This window comes from Callorhinus ursinus, unplaced genomic scaffold (assembly GCF_003265705.2).
Source record: "Callorhinus ursinus isolate GAN/ISIS: 27379988/994484 unplaced genomic scaffold, GSC_fseal_2.0 scaffold2, whole genome shotgun sequence".
NCBI classification, from domain to species: domain Eukaryota; kingdom Metazoa; phylum Chordata; class Mammalia; order Carnivora; family Otariidae; genus Callorhinus; species Callorhinus ursinus.
The window spans coordinates 44499231-44520284 of NW_027397064.1; the positions used below are offsets into that span (position 1 = coordinate 44499231).

The 21054-nt window shown below is 35.5% G+C and overlaps 1 long non-coding RNA gene across 2 annotated transcripts in view; it reads right to left on the minus strand.

Moving 5' to 3' along the window:
* Positions 1 to 737: 737 nt before the first annotated feature.
* The window catches only part of LOC141370681 (uncharacterized), a 136317-nt gene continuing 116000 nt past the window's right edge, over positions 738 to 21054 (minus strand). For both annotated transcript variants that reach the window (XR_012374938.1, XR_012374937.1), the window contains one exon: positions 738 to 868. This is a non-coding gene — a long non-coding RNA (uncharacterized lncRNA). The remainder of the gene's footprint in view (positions 869 to 21054) is intronic.

The following is a 21054-nucleotide window of genomic DNA, read 5'->3' on the forward strand; positions in this document are numbered from 1 at the left end:
AAGATACATGTTAGCAATTATCCCCCAAGCATATGACCCACAGATATATGTATGAAGGGTCTCATGACCAAGGTTTTATTAGACAGTAATAAATGACCTTTTCTTAACAATAGCTAGCCCCTCAAGGTCCTGGAAACCTTGTTTCCAAAACTCCTTAGAGACTTATGCTATCCCTAACCCCCACGCAACTTGTAGGTATATAATGGGCCACTGCTCATGACCCCAGTGCAGCTCTTTCTGCCCACGGGTCCTGTCCCTGGGCTTTAATAAAACCACCTTTTTGCACCAGAGATTGTTGGGGTTGGTGTAGAGCATGTAATCAGCCATAATACCTGGGCTTGCTAAAATGTAACAGGGAGGCCTCTGGGGGTGAGGAGGGTTTCAGAGAAGGGCGTGGGCCTTTAGAATGCCGAGGCCCGTGTGACCACTCTGCTGTAGGAATGCCGCAGGGAGTTGCCTTCTCTGAAGCTTTTTTAGCCCAAACAGCCGCCCTGTGATCTAAGAGACGTATGCATTGTCCCTTAGGCTATGTTTAGCAGAATCGTAGAACATACAGGTTAGAATATCGTATCTTTCCTGTAAAGAGGTCCTCCTAGTTCCAGTAAGACCCCTTGTCACATATCACATGCCTGAGAAACAGTGATAAGGATTTGTGGATATCCTGAAGGACCAATAAAAGCAGGAGCAAAAAGGAGCAAAGGGTCTTCATCTCTGAGCGTTGACCCCCTTACCTTCTCCTCTCTTTCACAGCAAAGTCTGGAGTAATCTTTCATCCGTCAGTACAAGGATTGCTGGCCATTCCCGGCAAAGGCAAAAGATGTCTTGAGAATTCTTTCTTGGCTGTTGGCTCTGGAACCCAACATCTTTCCTACATCAAGGAAGTAATAGATCAAGCCGGAAATCAGCAAGGATATAGATGACCTGAACAGCACGGTCAAACAATCTGACACGATTAATACTAGGGTAATAATACGAGCATCATATAATGAATTACTAAGTATCCCTCTGTTTTTATTTTCTGGAATAGATTATGAAGAATCTGTATCATTTCTTCCTTTAATGTTTGGTATAATTTACTAGTGGAAACCATTATGGCCTGGTGATGTCTTTTTTGGAAGGTTTTGATTAATGATTCAATATTTAAAATGAATATAGACTTATTAAAATTATCTATTTCTCTTTTTGTGAATTTTGGTAGTTTGTATATTTCAAGGAATTTGTTAATCTTACCTAAGTTATCAAATTTGCAAGCATACAAATATTCATTACCCTCTGAATTTCCATGAAATGGCCTAATCCATTTTTCCTTTTTTATACTAATGATTTGTGTCTTCTTTTTTCTTGATTAGCCTTGCTCAAGGTTTATTAATTTAATGATCTTTTTATGAAAAAAGCTTTTGATTTTTAAATTTACTCTTTGCCTTGAATTTCAATGTTGTTAATTAACATCTGCTCTTTTACTATTTCTTTTCTTCTGCTTTTTTAGGTTAAAATTGTCCTCTGAAACAAATAATGTTTCAATGTTAAACATTTAAAAAAAAAAGGGAAGAAGAAGAAGATAGCAAGAAGGGAAGAATGAAGGGGGGCAAATCGGAGGGGGAGATGAACCATGAAAGGCTATGGACTCTGAGAAACAAACTGAGGGTTCTAGAGGGGAAGGGGGTGGGGGGATGGGTTAGCCTGGTGATGGGTATTAAAGAGGGCACGTACTGCATGGAGCACTGGGTGTTATACGCAAACAAGGAATCATGGAACACTACATCAAAAACTAATGATGTAATGTATGGTGATTAACATAACATAATAAAAAAATTATTCTCTATTTTCCTAAGGTACAAGCTTAGGTTTTTGATTTTAGATATTTACATTTAGTGCTATAAATTTCCATCTAAGCACTGCTTTCACCATATTCCATGGATTTTGGTAAGTATTTTTTTTAAGTAGGCTCCACACCCAGCATGAAGCCCAATGCAGGGTTTGAAGTCAGGACTCTGAGACCAAGACCTTAGCTGAGATCAAGAGTTGGATGCTTAACAGACTGAGCCACCTGGTGTCCTTGATAAGTATTATTTTTCATTTCCATTTAGTTCAAATATTTCAATTTCTCTGGAGACTTCTTTGACATATTGGTTATTTAGAAGTGTATTTTTTAAAATTTTCAACATTTGGGGATTTTCCAGCTATCTGGAACGCAGTCTATTTGGTGAATGTTCCATGTAAGCTTGACAAAAATGTGTTTTATTCTGAGTCAAGTTTTTTATAATGTCAATTAAATTCAGTTCAGTAAAGAAGTCAATTTTTATCTAATTGATATTCAAACAGACCACATTCTGGACTTTAACAAATTTAAAAGAATAGAAATCATACCAAGTACGTTCTCAGATCACAATAAGATTAAACTAAAAGTCAGTAATAGAAAGACAGTTGGAATATCTTGTAAATATTTAAACTATATATTGCCTATTTTCTATTTTCGCTATTTTGTTCTTTCATTTTTTTCTGTCCAAACTCCCTAATTCTAGTTTGAAGCTATTAAAAAAGTAGATGAGGCTCTTTTTACATTTCAGTTCATGGCTCTACTCCTAAATAGTGCTTGAAAATTTCCTGAAGTGTAATTTTGAAGTATCCTGTTTATTTATTTTTAAAGATTTTATTTGAGAGAGAGCACATGTGCGCACCGGTGGGGGGAAGGGGCAGAGGGAGATGGAGAAGCAGACTCCCCGCTGAGCAGGGAGACTACTGCAGGGCTCAATTTCAGGAACCCTGTTAGGAGTTAGTTGGACAGTTAGGTAGTCAGGGCCAGGGACCAAACAAGAAACTATGGAGTCAGGACAGCTAAAAATAAAATAGCACTGACATCCTGTTTTACAGCTTAGGCAGGACCACACTGACATTTGGCTTTGAAGCCTTTGCAGAAATGACTTCTGCAAAACGTCCTAAAATAAGACAATTCACCACAAAAGCATTTGTTAATATCATGGGCAAGGGTCAGTTATAACCTAAGCCCCCAGATGTCAGGAAAAAAAAAAAAACCATCAGCAAGAGGACATTAACGTAATAGGTAGATAGATATGAGACCAAAGCCCTGACTGGCAGGACTCAACACACCCTGATTGCTTAAGATAGCTCTGCAAAAGAGCTCATTAAAACCCCTAAACTTAGAAACTAGGAAGGCAACCCACTCAGGTCCCCTTCCCTCTCTGGGAGCTTTGTATTCTTGCTCAATAAACTTTGCTTTGCTGCCCAGCATTCTTCATCTGGTCTACCTCTTCATTCTCTGAAGCAGCATGACCAAGAATCTCAAGCACTAAGGGGACACAAAATCCTGTAACACCCTGAGATCATCACTTGAGCCAAAGGCAGCCATTTAACCAACTGAGCCACCCAGTCGCCCCTGAAGTCCCCTGTGTATTTATCTTTATTTCATTACAATTTTTATTCTATTTTCATGTCTACCATTAAAAGACTTTTAAAAGAGAACTTACTCAGTTTACTTCCTACTTTTTTTCACTTCTCAATATAATTTTAAAAGTTTTAAAGAGTTATTAAATCAATCTTCTTTTTCCTCTCCTGCTGATATTAACCATGTTTCCTAATGAAATAAGTTATAAAAAATTACACAAAGTAGTTGTTGGAGATCTGGTTGTTAAGGAGAATAAATACTAGCAAAATTTAGAGTTCTCTTGCATATTTCTGTCACTCTACCTTTGAAAGAACCCTTAATTAAAATCTCTAACTCTGCTTTAAAGCAAATTAAGAATTCAGCTTCTGTAGATCTGCTTTCTGATCTAACAGTTTTGCAATGCAATTATTTTTTCCTGAAAAAATGGTAGCATATTTCCAAAGTTGGGGGAAGGAACTAATGGAAGAAAAGGATTATAAGAAGGTTGTGCAGATAATGCTGAGCACACACAGAAAGAGTTTCCAGGGAAGGTTTAACAATTTTGAGAGAGAACATCTTTGAGTTAGAATCTGTTTTGAAGTCTCATCATGGAAGTTAAAACCAGCAGACTTTTGAATGTTTGTTGCTTTGTTTTCCATTGTTTAAAACTCTTCCTACCTGTTAATTTTTAAATTTTATCAGTCACAGTTGTCCTAAAATGTTCATTGTTATACAAAGTAAAGGTTTTGTTTACAAAGAGACATTTACATAATGTATAGATTTAAAAAAAGTGGGAGTACTTCCAGGATGAGGTTGAAGATTAGACATGGACAAACTTGTGTTAAACAAGAAAGAGAGGCCATCATTCATTGGCACTGTAATAAAGTAACCATGTTTCACAAATTAACAAGACAAAGAGTGCCCTCAGGTGGTTTTGTAGGGGACCCAATGCAAAGTTGATAAACACAAATTGATCAACAGTTTAATGGACCTCTAGCAGTTAATCCACAAAGCTGGCTTGTATCGATCAGATTCTAAAACTCTGAGCTCAATCTCTCTGTTGCCCATGTAACACACCATTATGCAGTCAACAGAAAGAACACATCCCAAGACAAAACAAAAACATATAAAACAAAGTTTTCACCCAATACACTCATCTCATCTAAATGATGCTACAGTTAACAAGGATAATTTATTTCCATACAATAGTGAATTGGGAGTTTGATCCACATATTTCATTTAGCTCGCACACCAAATCACAATTTAGTGCTTTGTCTCATGTTATTCTTTGCATTATACTTGTTTTAGAATAGCAGTTATTCAGTTTTGTCTTGTAAATCACTATTAGTAATGTTATACTATGGCAATATGATATAAAACTGAGCAAAGTCCTCTTTTAATCTTGACATTATCCAAATAACTATATTGGTAGAGGGATTGACAAGTACAAGAGAACTTTCTGGATGGAGAAAATTTAATTTTATCTACATTTCTTTTGCCTTTGTTCCCCACATCATTATATTTTCATAATATGGAGAAAAATAATATTATAAAATAACTGTTCTATTTTAAGTAAAAGGGAAAAGCAAAGACCTATCTGTAATGAGATTATGCAGCTGCTACTAAAAATACAACCTTCACATTTATGTCTTATTCTTTTTTTTTTTTTAAAGATTTTATTTATTTATTTGAGAGAGAGAGAGAAACAGGATGAGAGGGGAAAGGGTCAGAGGGAGAAGCAGGCTCCCCGCTGAGCCGGGAGCCCGATGTGGGACTCGATCTCGGGACTCCAGGATCATGACCTGAGCCGAAGGCAGTCGCTTAACCAACTGAGCCACCCAGGCGCCCTGTCTTATTCTTGATGAGAGAGAAACAAATTTGAAAGCTGGGTAATTCCTAAATATATTTAATAAAAGTCATTGCTTTTAAAAAATTATTCATATTAAAAATTTCATATATATATTCCAAGTCAAATTACAGGTCTATGTTAGAGAACATCTCCAAAAAATATTTTCAAATCAACTTACATATCAAAAAGAGATGTACAGAAGACAAACTTTTGAAAAAACCCTATATGTACTTTTGATTTTTCTCAGACACAAATATCTGAGGATAACTTTATAGAACATGTATATTTTAGACATTTCTAAAGCTTCTGGTCTCTTTGATATATAAGTATTCAGAATGTACCTTCTTTCAAATCATTTGAAAAGAAAATTTCATATTTGCTCTTTTGAAGAAAGCTTTCACAGCTGGCTGCTTTGAGTATTTCCAGATACGGTTTTCCAAATAAAAATATAATATGTTCTATTAAGGACATTTTCCCCTGGAATGCATCAGCTTTCTTCCACAGTAAGTCATTTTAAATTCCCATTTAAATTCCCTCACGAGTTTCTACACAGATACAAATCAGTGCATGGTATGATGCAATCAAAATTAACTATTACAGTATCATCACCCATGTATTTCCCAAATAATATTGCTTGCAAGTTCCAAGCATAAGAATTCTATTAACAAACAATGTTCCTACCCTTTTCTTTACTTATAAAATATGTAATATTTTGATATTTCAAATTACATTTGCATAGAAGAGGCTGTATACATAATTGTATGTTATTCAATGACTTAAAAATAATTTTGTAGTGAGCATATAATGTGAAATAATATAACTCAACCAATGATTTTAAGGTAATAATTCAGGTCAATCTGTAGCAAATATTTTACTATATATAAAAAAGAAATAAAACTTTATTTCTTTAGGAAATAATTTTTTTTAAAGATTTTATTTATTTATTTGAGAGAGAGAGAGAGAATGAGAGATAGGAAACACGAGAGGGAAAGAGGGTCAGAGGGAGAAGCAGACTCCCTGCTGAGCAGGAAGCCTGATGTGGGACTCGATCCCAGGACTCCAGGATCATGACCTGAGCCGAAGGCAGTCGCTTAACCAACTCAGCCACCCAGGAGCCCCTAGGAAATAATTTTTATCTCCTAAATATTATTTAGGAAGTATGTTAGTATTTCAGTTGCTAATATTGAAATGATTTTTTATTTATTCCTCTATATGTATTACTCCTTCTATGAGGCTTAGTTTATATTTATGTTTTTGATATTTTTTGCTAATATTACAGAGTCTGGAAGACATGAATGATTTTCTTGATTAGAAACAATTCCATCCCTCTCTTTGAAGAAGATATATTAATCCATAATGAGACACTGGATACCACTTCTTGGATAGAGACCTAGATATCTTACAGCTGTATGTTTTTGGAAAGAAATGGGCACTAATGTTTATAGTTTGCTGGTGCCCTATGGAAGTGGGCACTAGTTTGCAAAGGTGATATTCTGAGTTGTACAAATAAATGTGATCTCTAATAAGCACTGCCGTGCTTTGAAATTCTGCAACAGAGATATAGCCAATAAATCTTAGAGTTATTTCAATCTGTGCTATATCAGCATATTCTTGATTTAAGCTTTTAAAGATTGAGCACTTATATGGAGACTAAGGGAATAATTCATTCCCTTTTGAGTGCAAGATATGTTCACAGTGCCTACCAAAAACAATTGCAAAGAAGGAATTATTTCTAGATTTTTACCTTTAACGCCATGCCGTTATGCCAAATAATCATCAGGCTAATAGTTTGTTATAAATTTACCCATGCTTTGGAACTATGAGTTTCCAGATAGTAAAGCCTTTGTTACTATTGGTCTATTCACTTTCATCTGAAAATTTCGTATGTATTCCTCTCTCTATGATTTTACTTACATACCATTTACACTTGTATTGAGTAATTTATCTTCCCTATCATCTGAAACAAAGTTTAGTGTTACCCAGAATCAGAAACCTTACTGAGAAAATAAGAGAATTTAAAAGAAACAGACTGATTTGGCCTGATGCCTACTTCTACGAATGAGTAAATTGGGATTCATTAGGGTTTGGATTATCTCCCAAGTGACTAACATGAGGAGATAGATGACAATGACCAGACCAATGCCACTTTCAATGGTTCATCACCCATCCCTCCTATGTTTTTACTATAATTAAAGATATTCTTAAAAGCACTATGTATTTAATTTAATAATAAGGACTTGAACACACCTTTCTTTACTTAATAGTCTTTAAAAGGGATATGTATACTTCTTTCTCCTCAGACCCCAACATCAAAGCCTACGACACATTCTTTCATCTGATGTCTCTTATATTTCACTGAAAAAACAGGTGCAATCAAATAAGTGCTACCTCATTGTCCTAACATATTCCAGAACTCATTCCTATATTCTTTGCTTCCCTTTTTGTTATAGTGGAAGACATTCTGCTTATATCAAGGCCAACCCATCGCTTTTGACCTTGATCCCATCCACTAACCTACTACATGCTTTCATGCAGCCATTATCCACCATGTTTTTTCTGCATTTTCATTTTTCTGTTCTTAATAGCTCATTCTTATTAGCATACATACGTGCTTTAAGAAAGAAGAAAAAGCAATCAACACATGAGTAAACCTAACACCTTGATATTTTTCCTTAATCTGGGATTCCAGCTTGTTGCAGATGGACTTTGCAGGACTCTTACACTGGGGACAAGGTAAGTTCAGTACTTTGTACTACCAACTGTCCATGGCTGGCCTTTGGACTAGAATTGTGTTCGTTAGTGGGCCCTACTCTGGCTCTCATTTGGTCGGTGTGCTAAGTGTGATGCCACCTCTTGTCAAAGCACCTACAGGCAGCAGAGGTGGGATCAGGAATCATTTACCTTGTATGTCTTCAGGTGCTAGCATGTAGGACATTAACCCAACCCTTTGTCCACGCTCTGTGACACATATCAAGTATTTCTCCATGAGTGTCTGCACCCTATTTCCTCTGAGGGTACAAGGCCACACTACTCTACAATATCAATGGGTATTTCTTCTTTCTTTTTCTTTTTCATTTTAAAGCTTTTACTTATTTGAGAGAGAGAGAGACAGGGTAGAGGGGCAGAGGGAAAGGGAGAAGCAGTCTCCTGAGCGTGAGAGCACAAGCAGGGGTGGGGGAGAGGGAGAAGAAGTAGGCTCCTGGTGGAGCAGGGAGCCCAATGTAGGATCATGACCTGAGCTGAAGGCAGATGCTTAACCGACTGAGCCACCGAGGTGCCCCTTTAACAGGCCTTTCTAATTGATGTCCTCTCTTGCCTCAATCACTGTATTGATGATGTATTCTCCCAGGTAGATTTTAAACCATGCATGCTGAAAGGAGGATGTATTTTCTTTGTCTCATCTCCCATAAGCATCCATCCAATATGATGAAAGACAGGGATGTGGTCAACACTGTAAGAGATTACATTTTAGGGATGAAATAGCTCTGGCTAGACTTCAAGAGGAGATAAGGTTGGAAGATGTGTTGTTTTGCATTTACACTACACTATACATGTTGAATGATAAATTCAAATGACAAGAAAACTAATTAACATTCCTATTTTCCTGCATTCCCTAAGATGTGTTTTTGTAAGTCATCAACTAAAGCACAATACCAACCTATGAGTCTTTGAAAACCAGTATTCAAAAGCAACACAATGGGTGATAAAGCTTCATGAGTAAGAGTAATAATTCTATCTACTAATTATCTTAAATTTTTATCAGTAAGTTACTATAATTCAAAGGGGTCCATGAATTCTGCTATATATTTTTAAATGGCATTGTTTAGGAAGCCCACAAAATAGTACTTTGCCTGAAACCTCATACAACCTACAGGAACCCAGAAACGGTGGCTATTATTACTAAATGAGGCAAAGAAAATTTGGAAGAAACAAAGTCTGGGTATTCAACAGGCCTTAAAACAAATGGTCCAAGTTGGGGCGAAATAGTAATAAAACACTGGAAAATGTTATGGGAAATTATTGTATGCAAAATAATAAAAAACGTTAAAAAATAAAAATGGTAGTTTACCATACATGTTTGATTATATTTGAGGGGAATTTTATGGGACATTTTTGGAATTTGTTAGTAGCAATTAAGCCAATGAGGGGGATAAATGCTAACTCAAGGAAAAACACATTACACAAAAGAAATGCAATCAGAGGCAATCAGAGTATTCAATGTGACATCTCCATTAGAAACCATATAAGCAATAAATATTAGCTTTCCAAAACAGATGTGATATATCTGAATAAGATGGAAATGAGAATATTTAGGGAGTATAACAAGGGAGAGAACCCCTATCTTCCATAGTAAGAGGCCATGGAAAAGGCCTAATATTGAAAAACCACCAAAATGTCAGTGTAAAGGTATTATTTAGCAATCTGGAGGTAGAAGAGTTCAATGGTCAGTGCAGTTCTCTCTGGGGAGCAGAAATAAGGGGTTAAAAGGGGCATTATTTTTATTACTAGTCACACAGATCAACTTTTTTTAAAACATGTATATTAACTAATTTGATAATATTAACATTTTAAAAGTATTCTAAAAATAGGGATTTGATTTTGACACAAATTCATTTTTCTGATCAGTGTAACCAGCTTTTTTTTTTTAAATTTGTATTTCTAATGGAGTTCTCTATAGCTAGATATGGTAAAGTAAAAATGGATGTCATAAATAAATATAATTTCCTAAAGTAATTCTTTTGCTTTTACTCCCTCCTTTAAATATAAATAAGAATATCTTTGAGATAAATTCATCAGTTTTTCTCTTCCCTGTATTTGTATTTTTAACATACAATGTTAAGAGATATTGGTCAATTCCAAAAATAAATAAATAAATAAAAGTGGCTGATGACTGGTTATACAGAGAACTACGTAAGTCTCATTAGTCTATTTTTATTTTTTCTGATAAATATGAAAAATGCTACAATATATATTTTTGTTTTCAGGTGCTGCCATACTATAAAAGTGACTGATGCTTTTCTCATGAAATGTCCTTCAAATCACAGGCAATATCTCTGGTCAAAACACTGAGACTACTGTAATTATTATCATAACCAAATATGTTTTTGGTGTCTTTAATTCTTCAGACTGAGCATCTGATTTTAAAGTATAACCTTGACTTTTGCAGTTGCATTGTCTAGACACTTTCTAAGCAACTTTTTCATTTATCTTGAATCACTTTTCCAGGTTTGCAGGTTTTATGTTCCTAGTCTGATCTCACAAATTAATCTCTTTCAGTTTTCTCTGGAGTTTTATCTTCATGGAATGACAATTTTTTGCAAACACAAGTATGGAACATAACAAGTTAGGTAAAGATGCCAAATCAAGAGTTGGCTAAATTCTTTCAACAGTTTAATGGTTTGCTCCACTCTCTACCATTATAGCACACGCAGTTCAATCTCATGCTTCTGTAAGATTCAAATTCCTTCTTCCATTGATCCTGGGGATGATTGTGTTTAGTAGAAATTAGGAAGTTAAATAAATCAGTGCCAAGGGAGTCTCTTGTACTCTGCAGGGGAACCAGGTGTGCCCTAATCCCCACATGGCAGGAAATGGAAAGAGGTTACAGGCACAGAAACATTGCTTCCAGTCTGCTAATTGCTGAAGTATTTAAACAGGGAGGCCATTAGACTGAGATAGTTCTAATGCCTTGGTAACCTATGTAAGCAAACCAAAACCTAAGCCAGAATCAATGCATTCAAATCTGAGAAAATCAAGAACAACCAATCACAAACAGCCAACTTTCCCAAATAAGCAACTACTTTACCTATGGTTAATTTCTTGCTTTGCTGCTTCATCTTCTATATAAATCCTCCTACACCACCAACCCCCCCAAAACCAACTCCTGCTACTATCAGTGGAATTCTCCTAACAACCTTTGGTTTGGCACTGCCTGATTCAAAGGGACATATGCTCAAATAAACTCCTGAAAATGTGGTGCCTTAGTTTACCTTTTAACATAACCTTTTCTAAGAATTGCCTCCCAAATATATATAGATGCAAATATCAGTAGAAACATGCATCAATAGAAATATGTGCCTATAGAGGTGGATGGTTATATAATCTACATGTAAGTAACACCTCTTCCAACAAATAGAAAAAATAGCAATATATACACATAAAGTTCTGAGTTTGCAGAAGTACAATGAGAGATCAATTATTTGTTTCCAAAACTGGGAAAAGAAATCTCTTTAAATAACATGTTCCCAAAGCTTTTAAATTAGGTGCTTAAGGGATTTTTTGTTTGTCTTTAATGTTTCTTTTCTACAGCAGGGTAAAACCATAAGGCTCTGAGGAATAATATGGCCACATTTTAAGAAAATATTTAAATGTGACTTCTCTACTAAAATTAACCATCTTAAAGTTATTTATGGTTAGTTTAAATCATTTCCCCACTAAAGGAAAATCCCATGGGCATCTAGAATGTTTCTTTATTTTCTCTGATAGCTATTTTTATTGTCTGTCTAGACTTTTAAAACAGGCTTCTAGGTGTGACTAACAGGCCACACTGAAATACTTTGCATCACATTACACTTTCAGATGTTCTCATACACCTTGCCTTAAATTTGACTATACTCATTTTCACTTAGACAAGCTTTCCCAGGGTGGCTGTTCAATTCCAATTGAAGTTAATGGGTCTAATTCTGCTGCCTCTACTGAGATGAGATCACCTTCTGATTCAGTGTCAGCACCTTTTAAAAAGAATCTCTTTTAAGTGCTCTGCTGTAGTCAAGTTTCTATAACTGCAAATGAAAATCCATTGTTTGCAATTTTAAATTTTATCTGGTAATCAAGAGACGGGAACAAATCAGAAAAAAGACCAAAATCAAATATATTCTCACTTCATTTTACTTCATTTAAAAATGAGCAAGAAGGGGGCACCTGGGTGGCTCAGTCGGTCAAGCCATGGACTCTTGGTTTTGGCTCAGGTCATGATCTCACGGGTCATGTCAGGTTCCTAGCTCAGCAGGGAGTCTGAAGATTCTCTCCCTCTGCCCCCCCCCACCCCCCATTCTCACCCGCTTGGGAGAGCACTCTCTGTCTCTCTCTAAAATAAATAAATATTTAATAAAAAAGAGCAAAAGGGGGTACCTCGGTGGCTCAGTCGTTAAGCGTCTGCCTTCGGCTCAGGTCATGATCCCAGGGTCCTGGGATTGAGGGATCGAGCCCCGCATTGGGCTCCCTGCTCCTCAGGAAGCTTGCTTCTCCCTCTCCCACTCCCCCTGCTTGTGTTCCCTCTCTTGCTGTGTCTGTCTCTGTCAAATAAATAAATAAAATCTTTAAAAAAAAAAAAAGCAAGAAGGCCTGGAATATTAGGGGGGTGCTCATGAAATTAAAGTACATTAGAGGGGCACCTGGGTGGCTCAGTTGGTTAACCGTCTGTCTTTGGCTCAGGTCATGATCTCAGGGTCCCGGGATTGAGCACCACATCACGCTTCTTACTCAGTGGGTTGTCTGATTCTCCCTGCCCCCCCGCCTTGCTTTCTCTCTTGCTTTCTCTCAGGTAAATAAATAAAATCTTAAAAAAAAAATGAAGTACATCTGAAAAAATTATTTTTTTCAAGTTTCTGAGATGTTCTAAATCCTTTTAATACCCATCACAATATTGTCATTAAACAATTATTTTATCCAAATATTAAAATAGTATTTCAATATATATTAGATTATAGTAACTTTTATTCTTCTTGGTGATGTGGATACTTTTTTCAAATGTTCTATTTATACATATAATGATATAATGTATTAATATATAAATGAGAACTATTTATTGCCTATAATGCATTCATTTGAATTTCAACATCTGTCATTTGCTGAAAACATAATACGAATTTTTAAATTGCATTCATAGTATACAAACAAAATAAAATAATAAGCAACAAGCCCCTGGCACTCACCATAAATATATATAAATGGATATAAGGCCAGCTAACTGCTCTTGTTACAAAACTACTGCATGGTATTATACTTTTCAAAATTGTCATACTTCATTATATGGTGAAAGTTTTGATGGTTTAAGCATAGGAAAACTATTTGATTACATCCTTAGGCAAGTAAAATTATTTTTGCTTGTGTTTATGGACAACAGAAAACTTGCGCAAGAAGTTGAAAGACTTGCAATTTAGAAGACTGTAATTTTGCTCTTTTCACTTTTTTCACAAAGGTGGTTACATGTTAGATTTGACTTTATCTTATATTATGGCTAAATTCTCTTCGTCATTGTTTGAAACAAGGTATTGAGCACCTCTTACATGGATAGCTCATAAAATCCTCAAAACCACCCTCTGAGGTGGTACTATTATTATCCTTATTTCACCATGTAGAAACTGAGACTCAAAAAAGGTAAGACCCTTGCTAAACAACCTGGGATTAGAAATCAACAAGGCCAGGCTGTAATCAGTCTTTCCATTTTATAGTCATTAAAGATTTAGTTCAACCAAATAACAAATTCAGTTATGGTGCCTGCAAGATCCTGGCTCTGCCTTAAACACTTAAGGTGTATACAGAGTGGTCCCTTACATCAGATTACTTAGAATCTAAGGCAGAGGCAGATGCTCAATCCACAACTGTGGGTGAGATAGTCATGCAATGTACGAAAATTACAAGATGTCTCCTGATTCTGCCTGGGTCTCAGAGTCTACGAAAGGGGTCTGTGAAAGAGTCATGACCATGCCTTGTTTGACAGAGGTGGCTGCTACTCAGCTCCATTGATGTGCTAAACTGCAAGAAGGCAATTCATCTTTTCATGTGTTAAAATGTCCAAAATAGAAAAAAATTTGCACTAATGGTCACAATTTTTGAGTCAACAAAAAAGTTAAAAAAAAAATAAAAGGCTAGGTTTGGTTTATAGGCTTCTTTGCAACCTATATGCAAGTATTTGCTCATTCTATTCCCTATGCTCTGAGAGTCTCCTTAGTCCTTTGAGCTCGGTGAATAGTATTACCATCTCCACTCCCACCTAAGATTAAAATCAATGACTGGAATTATTTTTCTGATCTTCTCTAGCCCATGGTTTGTCCAGGTCTGTTGATCTCATTTCAGTTTTTACTGAGTCTGTTGTGGTAGCATTCTCATCATCACCATACCTCAGTCCACTCTTGCCTAAGGGATTTTCCTAAAACATTGTGTGTGTGTGTGTGTGTGTGTGTGTGTTTTAATGTAACACCCCTTCTTAGAAACTTCTGATGTGTTCATATTACCTAACAGAAGTACATTAAGTCCATTAATATGACATTAAAGACCTTCCATGAGCTGACCCAATCCACTTTTTTTTTAAGATTTTATTTATTTATTTGAGATAGAGAATGAGATAGGGAGAGAGAGCATGAGAGGGGGGAGGGTCAGAGCCAGAAGCAGACTCGCCACTGAGCAGGGAGCCCAATGCGGGACTCGATCCTGGGACTCCAGGACCATGACCTGAGCCAAAGGCAGTCGCTCAACCAACTGAGCCACCCAGGAGCCCCCAATCTATTTTTTAGCATTCTGATTCCTAATTTCCTATTTATCCTCTATTAATTTATCCTTTATTATTCAGGGTTCTCCAGAGAAACAGAACCAAGAATTGGTTTACATAATTATGGAGGCTGAAAGTTTCCAACTTCTGCAGTCAGCAAGTTGGAGACCAAAAAGAGTTGATGGTATAGTTCCAGTCTAAGTCCAAAGGCCCAAGAACCAGGAAAGCCAAAGGCTGGAAAAGTTTGAAAAGAGCAAGTAGAGTGTGTGTGTGTGTGTGTGTGTGTGTGTGTGTGTGTGTGTTCACGTGCATGCAATGGCTGAACACCTGCTAAACATATGACTGCAGCAGGAAATGGGTTAGAACTAAAAGTAGGATGACAACAGAGAGAATAAAGGGAACAGAAAAAAAAATCAAAGGATTTATCCTGAAAACAAGCATCAAGTGTGATTTTTGTCAAAACAAGTTGAATAAAACTACATGTATTCTTTCTATTCAAATACAGAATCAGAAGACTTCTCCCAAGAGAGGCTATGATACACTGATTTCTAAGTTGAGGCTGGAAAGTTTTGCAAATGCATCTACTGCCAAAAGTAAAGTTCCTGGTAAAAGTCAGTCATTCTCATATATTTGTTTTAGAATTTAATTGAAAACTGGAATTGTAATGTTCTCAAATGATATAAAGTGACAGTTGTTTCTCTTTAAGAAACATTTTCTTAATATGTTTAATTTATCAATGTCTTATTTAGATCCACAGTAGAGACACATAAAGAGACACTGATTATAAACCATCCTTAAAGAAACACAGATTTAGTGTAATCAATGATGAAAGAAATTTTGTAAATTAAATAATTTTTAGTTAAATTATGCTTTTACTTTGGCATATATTACAGGAACCATGATTATATGACTAGAATTCTGATTTATAGTCATGAAATCTATCTGAAAATATATTTGGGTATATTTTCAAATGTAAAATGTATACCCAGGATTACTCACTAGTTTGAGTCTTAAAATTAATGTTTATGATGATATTGAAAAGATACTCTTCTTTGATTAAATGAGTTTTCAGTATTTGCTATTCTGTTTTATAAAAATTAAATAATGTAGTCCGTGGTAATGGAAAATTAATTGTAAAGGCACTTTACAATTCTGAGTATATAATTCACCATTTGGCACCAAATACGGTGGGTCCTCAGGTGGTGCTTTAAAAATGGCATATCATATAAAAAGTTTTTTAAAAAAATACTGATTTCTTGAATTGCAGGGACTATAATATCTTTCTAAAAATATCCTCTTGGTTGAAAAAAAGATCAGGTGCATAACATCTGAAACCTATGAGATTTGGGCAAAGAGAGGATCAACTGGTCTTTCTGGCTGTATTAATCAGATGTGGGGGCATTGGTGGAAGATGGAAAGGATGTGGTAGTTGAAGTCCTAGCAACTATGGTTGAGAGCTGAAAGGTCCGCAAGGATGCTGAAAATATACTGCAAATGACAAAGCTGATTGCTGGCAGGGTTGAAAAAGCGATTGCATCTAACAGATAAACAGTGTTCTAAGGCACAATTTGCCTAGACTATCTCAGTGTCTGGAGAGATACAGGAGATAAAAAATGGCAAGAAAGATAACTTTGGACTCAGTGTTGGTAACTGGAAGAAAGGATGCAGGATTGCTTAGCAAGAAGAAATGAAAGTGTACTGGGAGGATAGGTGACTAGAGAAGTGAAAGTTACAGAACAGGAAGTGACTTATGCAGTATGAAGTAATGGACACTCCAAAGAACCAGAACCTAGAATTCTTCCATTCATCAATTTCTAATGATACTGGAATTTCCAAAAAAATCTATTATCCATCCATCATTCGTCTACAATCATACTAAGGATATTACAGTGCTCGTTAATAAATGTTAGAAATAAAAATATTGTTTTATCTATGAAATATGAAAGACTTTAAGCTTTTTTCCCTAAAAACATTCCCACATTAAACAAGCAAAGAAAATCCTTCAAGCAATAAGCAACACCATAAAAACTACTAATGCATATCTTGCTAAACATGCTGTTAGACAACTGTCATTGACTTCTTAATGTATATTATTTAACTTTTGAGATATCATCTTAATTTTATTTGCAGCAACAAATACAAATTTTGTTATCTATTTACGTTCATAGCAAAATGCTATATACTGTCTGCATCTAATCTCTCTCTCATTCACAGAAAGACACACACACAACCAAATGTAGACTTTTCCCATAGGAGACAGAGTAAGGTTCAAAGCTGAATTTTATCTATAATGTCAAATACTTTATATTTATACCTGGCTTAGGTGTCATGCCAATTCTACAAAAATACTGCAAACCCCTAAGATTATATCTGTAAATTTGGATGCATTATTTGCAGAGTACTTTTGAAACCCAGAAGTGAGTATGAATCGACCAGGAGTAATAAATGACACAAGCTGTTTGGGTAAGGACCAATGACAGTTTTATGGGATGATTATATTATCTGCAGTCTCTAAAATTATTTTTAGAATAGAAAAGGGATATTTTCAATTATGCCTGAAAGTATAAATAAGCATGCTTTCTAAAGAAAAAGAGAAAATTTCTCCTAAGTTATTATATCATCACAGGCCGTTCAGGGAACAAGTCTATCAGAATATGTTTTGAGCTGGCTTTCTGTATCTGTTACTTAAAATTATATTGATAACATTAGCGAACAGAGGGTACAATCTGAGTTTCCTGAAGATGTCAGCACATTAGCTTTGCTGTGAAAGAAACTAATTTCAAAATTATCTTTAAAAGGGATGGTTATGATTAACAAGTTGACCCTTGGTAGAAATATAATTTCCTAAGACACTTAATAAGAGAGCTTAAGAAAAAAAAATATTAAACACCTAAAATTGCCATGATTTCAAATTTTAATTGATAGAATATAAACTTAATGACAAATCTCTCATAACTTCCCCAGAGTGTCTGACATATCATATTCAAATGTGTATGAATTAAATACAATAAAAATGAATTTCTAAGTCCGTCTCTTTTGTTCAGTCTTTTAGGACATCATAATTTGATATTGGACTAAACTTCTAAGTTAGGGACTGGCAAGCCTTGTATGTAAAGGGCCAGATAATACATATTTTCAGCTTTGTGGGCCATATGGTCTCTTCTCAGATACTCAACTCTGTTGTTCTAGCACGAACATCATACGTAAACAAATGAGCATGGCTGTATTTCAGGAAAACTTAATTATAAAAACAGGCAGTGAGTCAGATTTGACCCATGGGTCCTAGTTTATCAACCCTATTTCAACTGGTCTTCCAGTTTCCAGTCTTCCTGTTTATATACTTCTGATCTTGTGGTTAAAACATATGACCTGAGGTACATTGGGGTACCACACTGAACTCACTGGGATGCCCTAGGATATTTTAAATTTTCAAGGGAAATATAACATTTGTTAGAGGCCATGTGAACTATAACTATTCTGTGGCTTAGACATAATTCCTTAATAAACAGAACCATTAGGTATTTTTTTGGTCTGGGAGGGCCTTTAAAAATTACTGAGATGTGTAGGGACCTGGAACTGAGATAGTTTGGGGCTCTCTGCTCTATTCTAGCCTACTTTTTCCTCAAGGATACATTTTCTTAAAATATCATTTCAATATGATTCTCTGCTGCTCTACATCCCTCAATAACTTCCCACTGACTACAGCAAAATGAAAAAAGCAACAAACAACAAAAAAACTGTCCAATTCACAGATCTCTGTCTTAACATAGAATAATTCAAGGACTAGGTAAAAAAATCAAGTAATCCGGAAGTCTTGAAATATGGGTCTTTTTAGACAGGAATCAGGAAAGACATCACGGAAGAAATGAAGATCAAAGGAAGAAATGAAAAAAAGTATAGTTGAAAGCATAGTGAATAAATCAATATGATTTACTAGAAAGACTGAGGAAATTCAACAGAGAGGTGAGGGAAGGAAGTAGAATACATGCAAGAAAAAGCACCAGGCAGGAAACAGTATATGCCCAGGAAAGCCCTGTTAGATCATTACACTAAAGTGTCGGTTCTTGACGGACAAAGCTGGATTAGCAGGCTGGGCCAAACCATGAAGGACACTGCGTGCCATACAATAGGCTCAGGATATTACGATGTATGCAATGAAGATCAATTAAAGGTTTTGAGAAGGTCAAGTTTTACTTTTGGATTGATAATTAGAACAGCACTATGGAAGAAGAATTGAAAAGACTGGAGATGGAATCACAGTAGGAGGAAAGCAAAATAAAAATCATGAAGCTCTTAAAATTAATGAAGCCCTTACTCAACTCTTAGGCAAAATTCTAAACACTACATGTATTCATATCTATTCCTCAAAGGAAACATGAAATAGGTACTACATTTTTTTTTCTATTTTAGTCTAGGAAACTAAGGCACAGAGACATGAAGATTATAGAGTAAATAAGTTGTACAGTTGGAAATAGAACCCAGGTGTGCAGCCCCAGAATTCATGCTCTTAAGAACTCTATTCATCTACTCTCAAAAATGTAAATGAAAGATGATCTAGGGCTCACTTATGATTGTAGCAATGGCATGAAGAGACTGGAAATCAGAAACATTCAACTGATAAGGATTTATTGATTAATCCCAAATATAAGAGGTTACTGTGATGTTTCTCAGTTTTCAAGCTGTGGTGAGAACATGGATAGTGAGTATAGAAGAGGACTAAGAGTTTGGTTTGAAAAACAATTTGTTCAAGATTAAACATGCTAAATTTGAGAGGCTGAAATATCCAGGCACAGAAATTCAGTAAGATGTTTAGTATATAGCTCAACAGCTCTGTCAAAATCTGATCTGAAGGTACAGATTTCAGAATTTTCAGAAATGGCTATTTAATTGCTTATGATCATCCAGATAAAGTGAATAAATTGAGTAAGAACCCAAGCGTGCATTAGCATTTAAGAGGCAATTGAGGAAGAGCCAAATAGAAAACTACAACTACTGGACAGCTCTTCTAAAAATCTACTGGTTATACCACCTCTTCCCCACCTTCCACATCCATTTCTAGCAGGACTCAAAATGTCTGGCATATCCACAGCTCTTTATCAGTGGTTTCTTTCTGATAAAACATACTGCTATATTCCATCTAGTTTTTGTATTATACCCACAAGCCACTGAAGTTCCATATACTGCTAGTTTTTATTTCCATGTTACTGAGAGTTGCTTGAGAAACAGGAAGAAGAAATTTCTAGAGAAGCAGAGCAATATGTCTGAATTCAATACTTATATTATCAACAGATCACCAAAGCTGTTCTCTGAATCATAACCTGAAAGTGGATGAACAGGGAACCACTTCTCTATGCCTGGCTCTGAACTGCTGGGAGTGTTTCTTATTTTCCTTATTATCTGGTCTCTCCTTAAAATAACTCCTCATTAGCTGAAGTAACCTGATACATGTTTCTTACAAATTTAAACTGCCTAACCCACACAAACGTGATGGCCTGCAATATATCTGTATTTTTTGCATGTGCTTACCAAAATCATAATGTAAACCAGTTAGGCATGAACAGGAATCATTATAAGGACACTGGAATCTTCATGGAATCAAAACAGAACAGTGGTAGGCCTCAGGAACAAGTAGAAACTGGTCTTGAAAAACTTTGTTTCACCAGTCTCTAGCTGTGAACATATGATTCCCTCTTCTTTTGTATTCAAAAAACCAGCTTTTTTTCTGACTTTCTAGATGAAATGGTAGTTAGTAAACATGGTTTTAAAAAGCCTTTGAGCATAAAACCTTCAGACTTTTAGAGATGGCTATATCACTTAGTCCTAAGTCCAAAAATTCCAGGGAAAAGAATCATTAGTTTATTTAGTCACTTACCCAAGTTTGGAGTAATCAGTGGCCTGGTTACTAAATGCTATGTAACGCAATCATCTGGAAAACCACTAGAAAAAAATGTTTGCTGACATTCCCAAATAGATCTATACATTAAATGTATATAAGTCAAAGATTCATAACTTACACACATACATAATTATGTATACATATATACACACACACACACACAAATACAAGTTATGCATCTATAACTTATGATTAGAGCCAATCTTCAACTCGTCTGTAGTCTACTATATCAAACCTGCTTTCTTCCTATATATCTTATGCTGATTGGATACAATTTTTTGTCAAGGACCTTTACTAACACAACATAATTAAGGTTTTTGGAAAAATGTGAGGTTTATTTTAAAAATTTTTTAAAACATAAAATTAATAGGAATGCAGTATGGAAGCATAACAGAATTTGTTCAAAAGGAAAAAAAGAGATTTATTAAAGCAGGAAA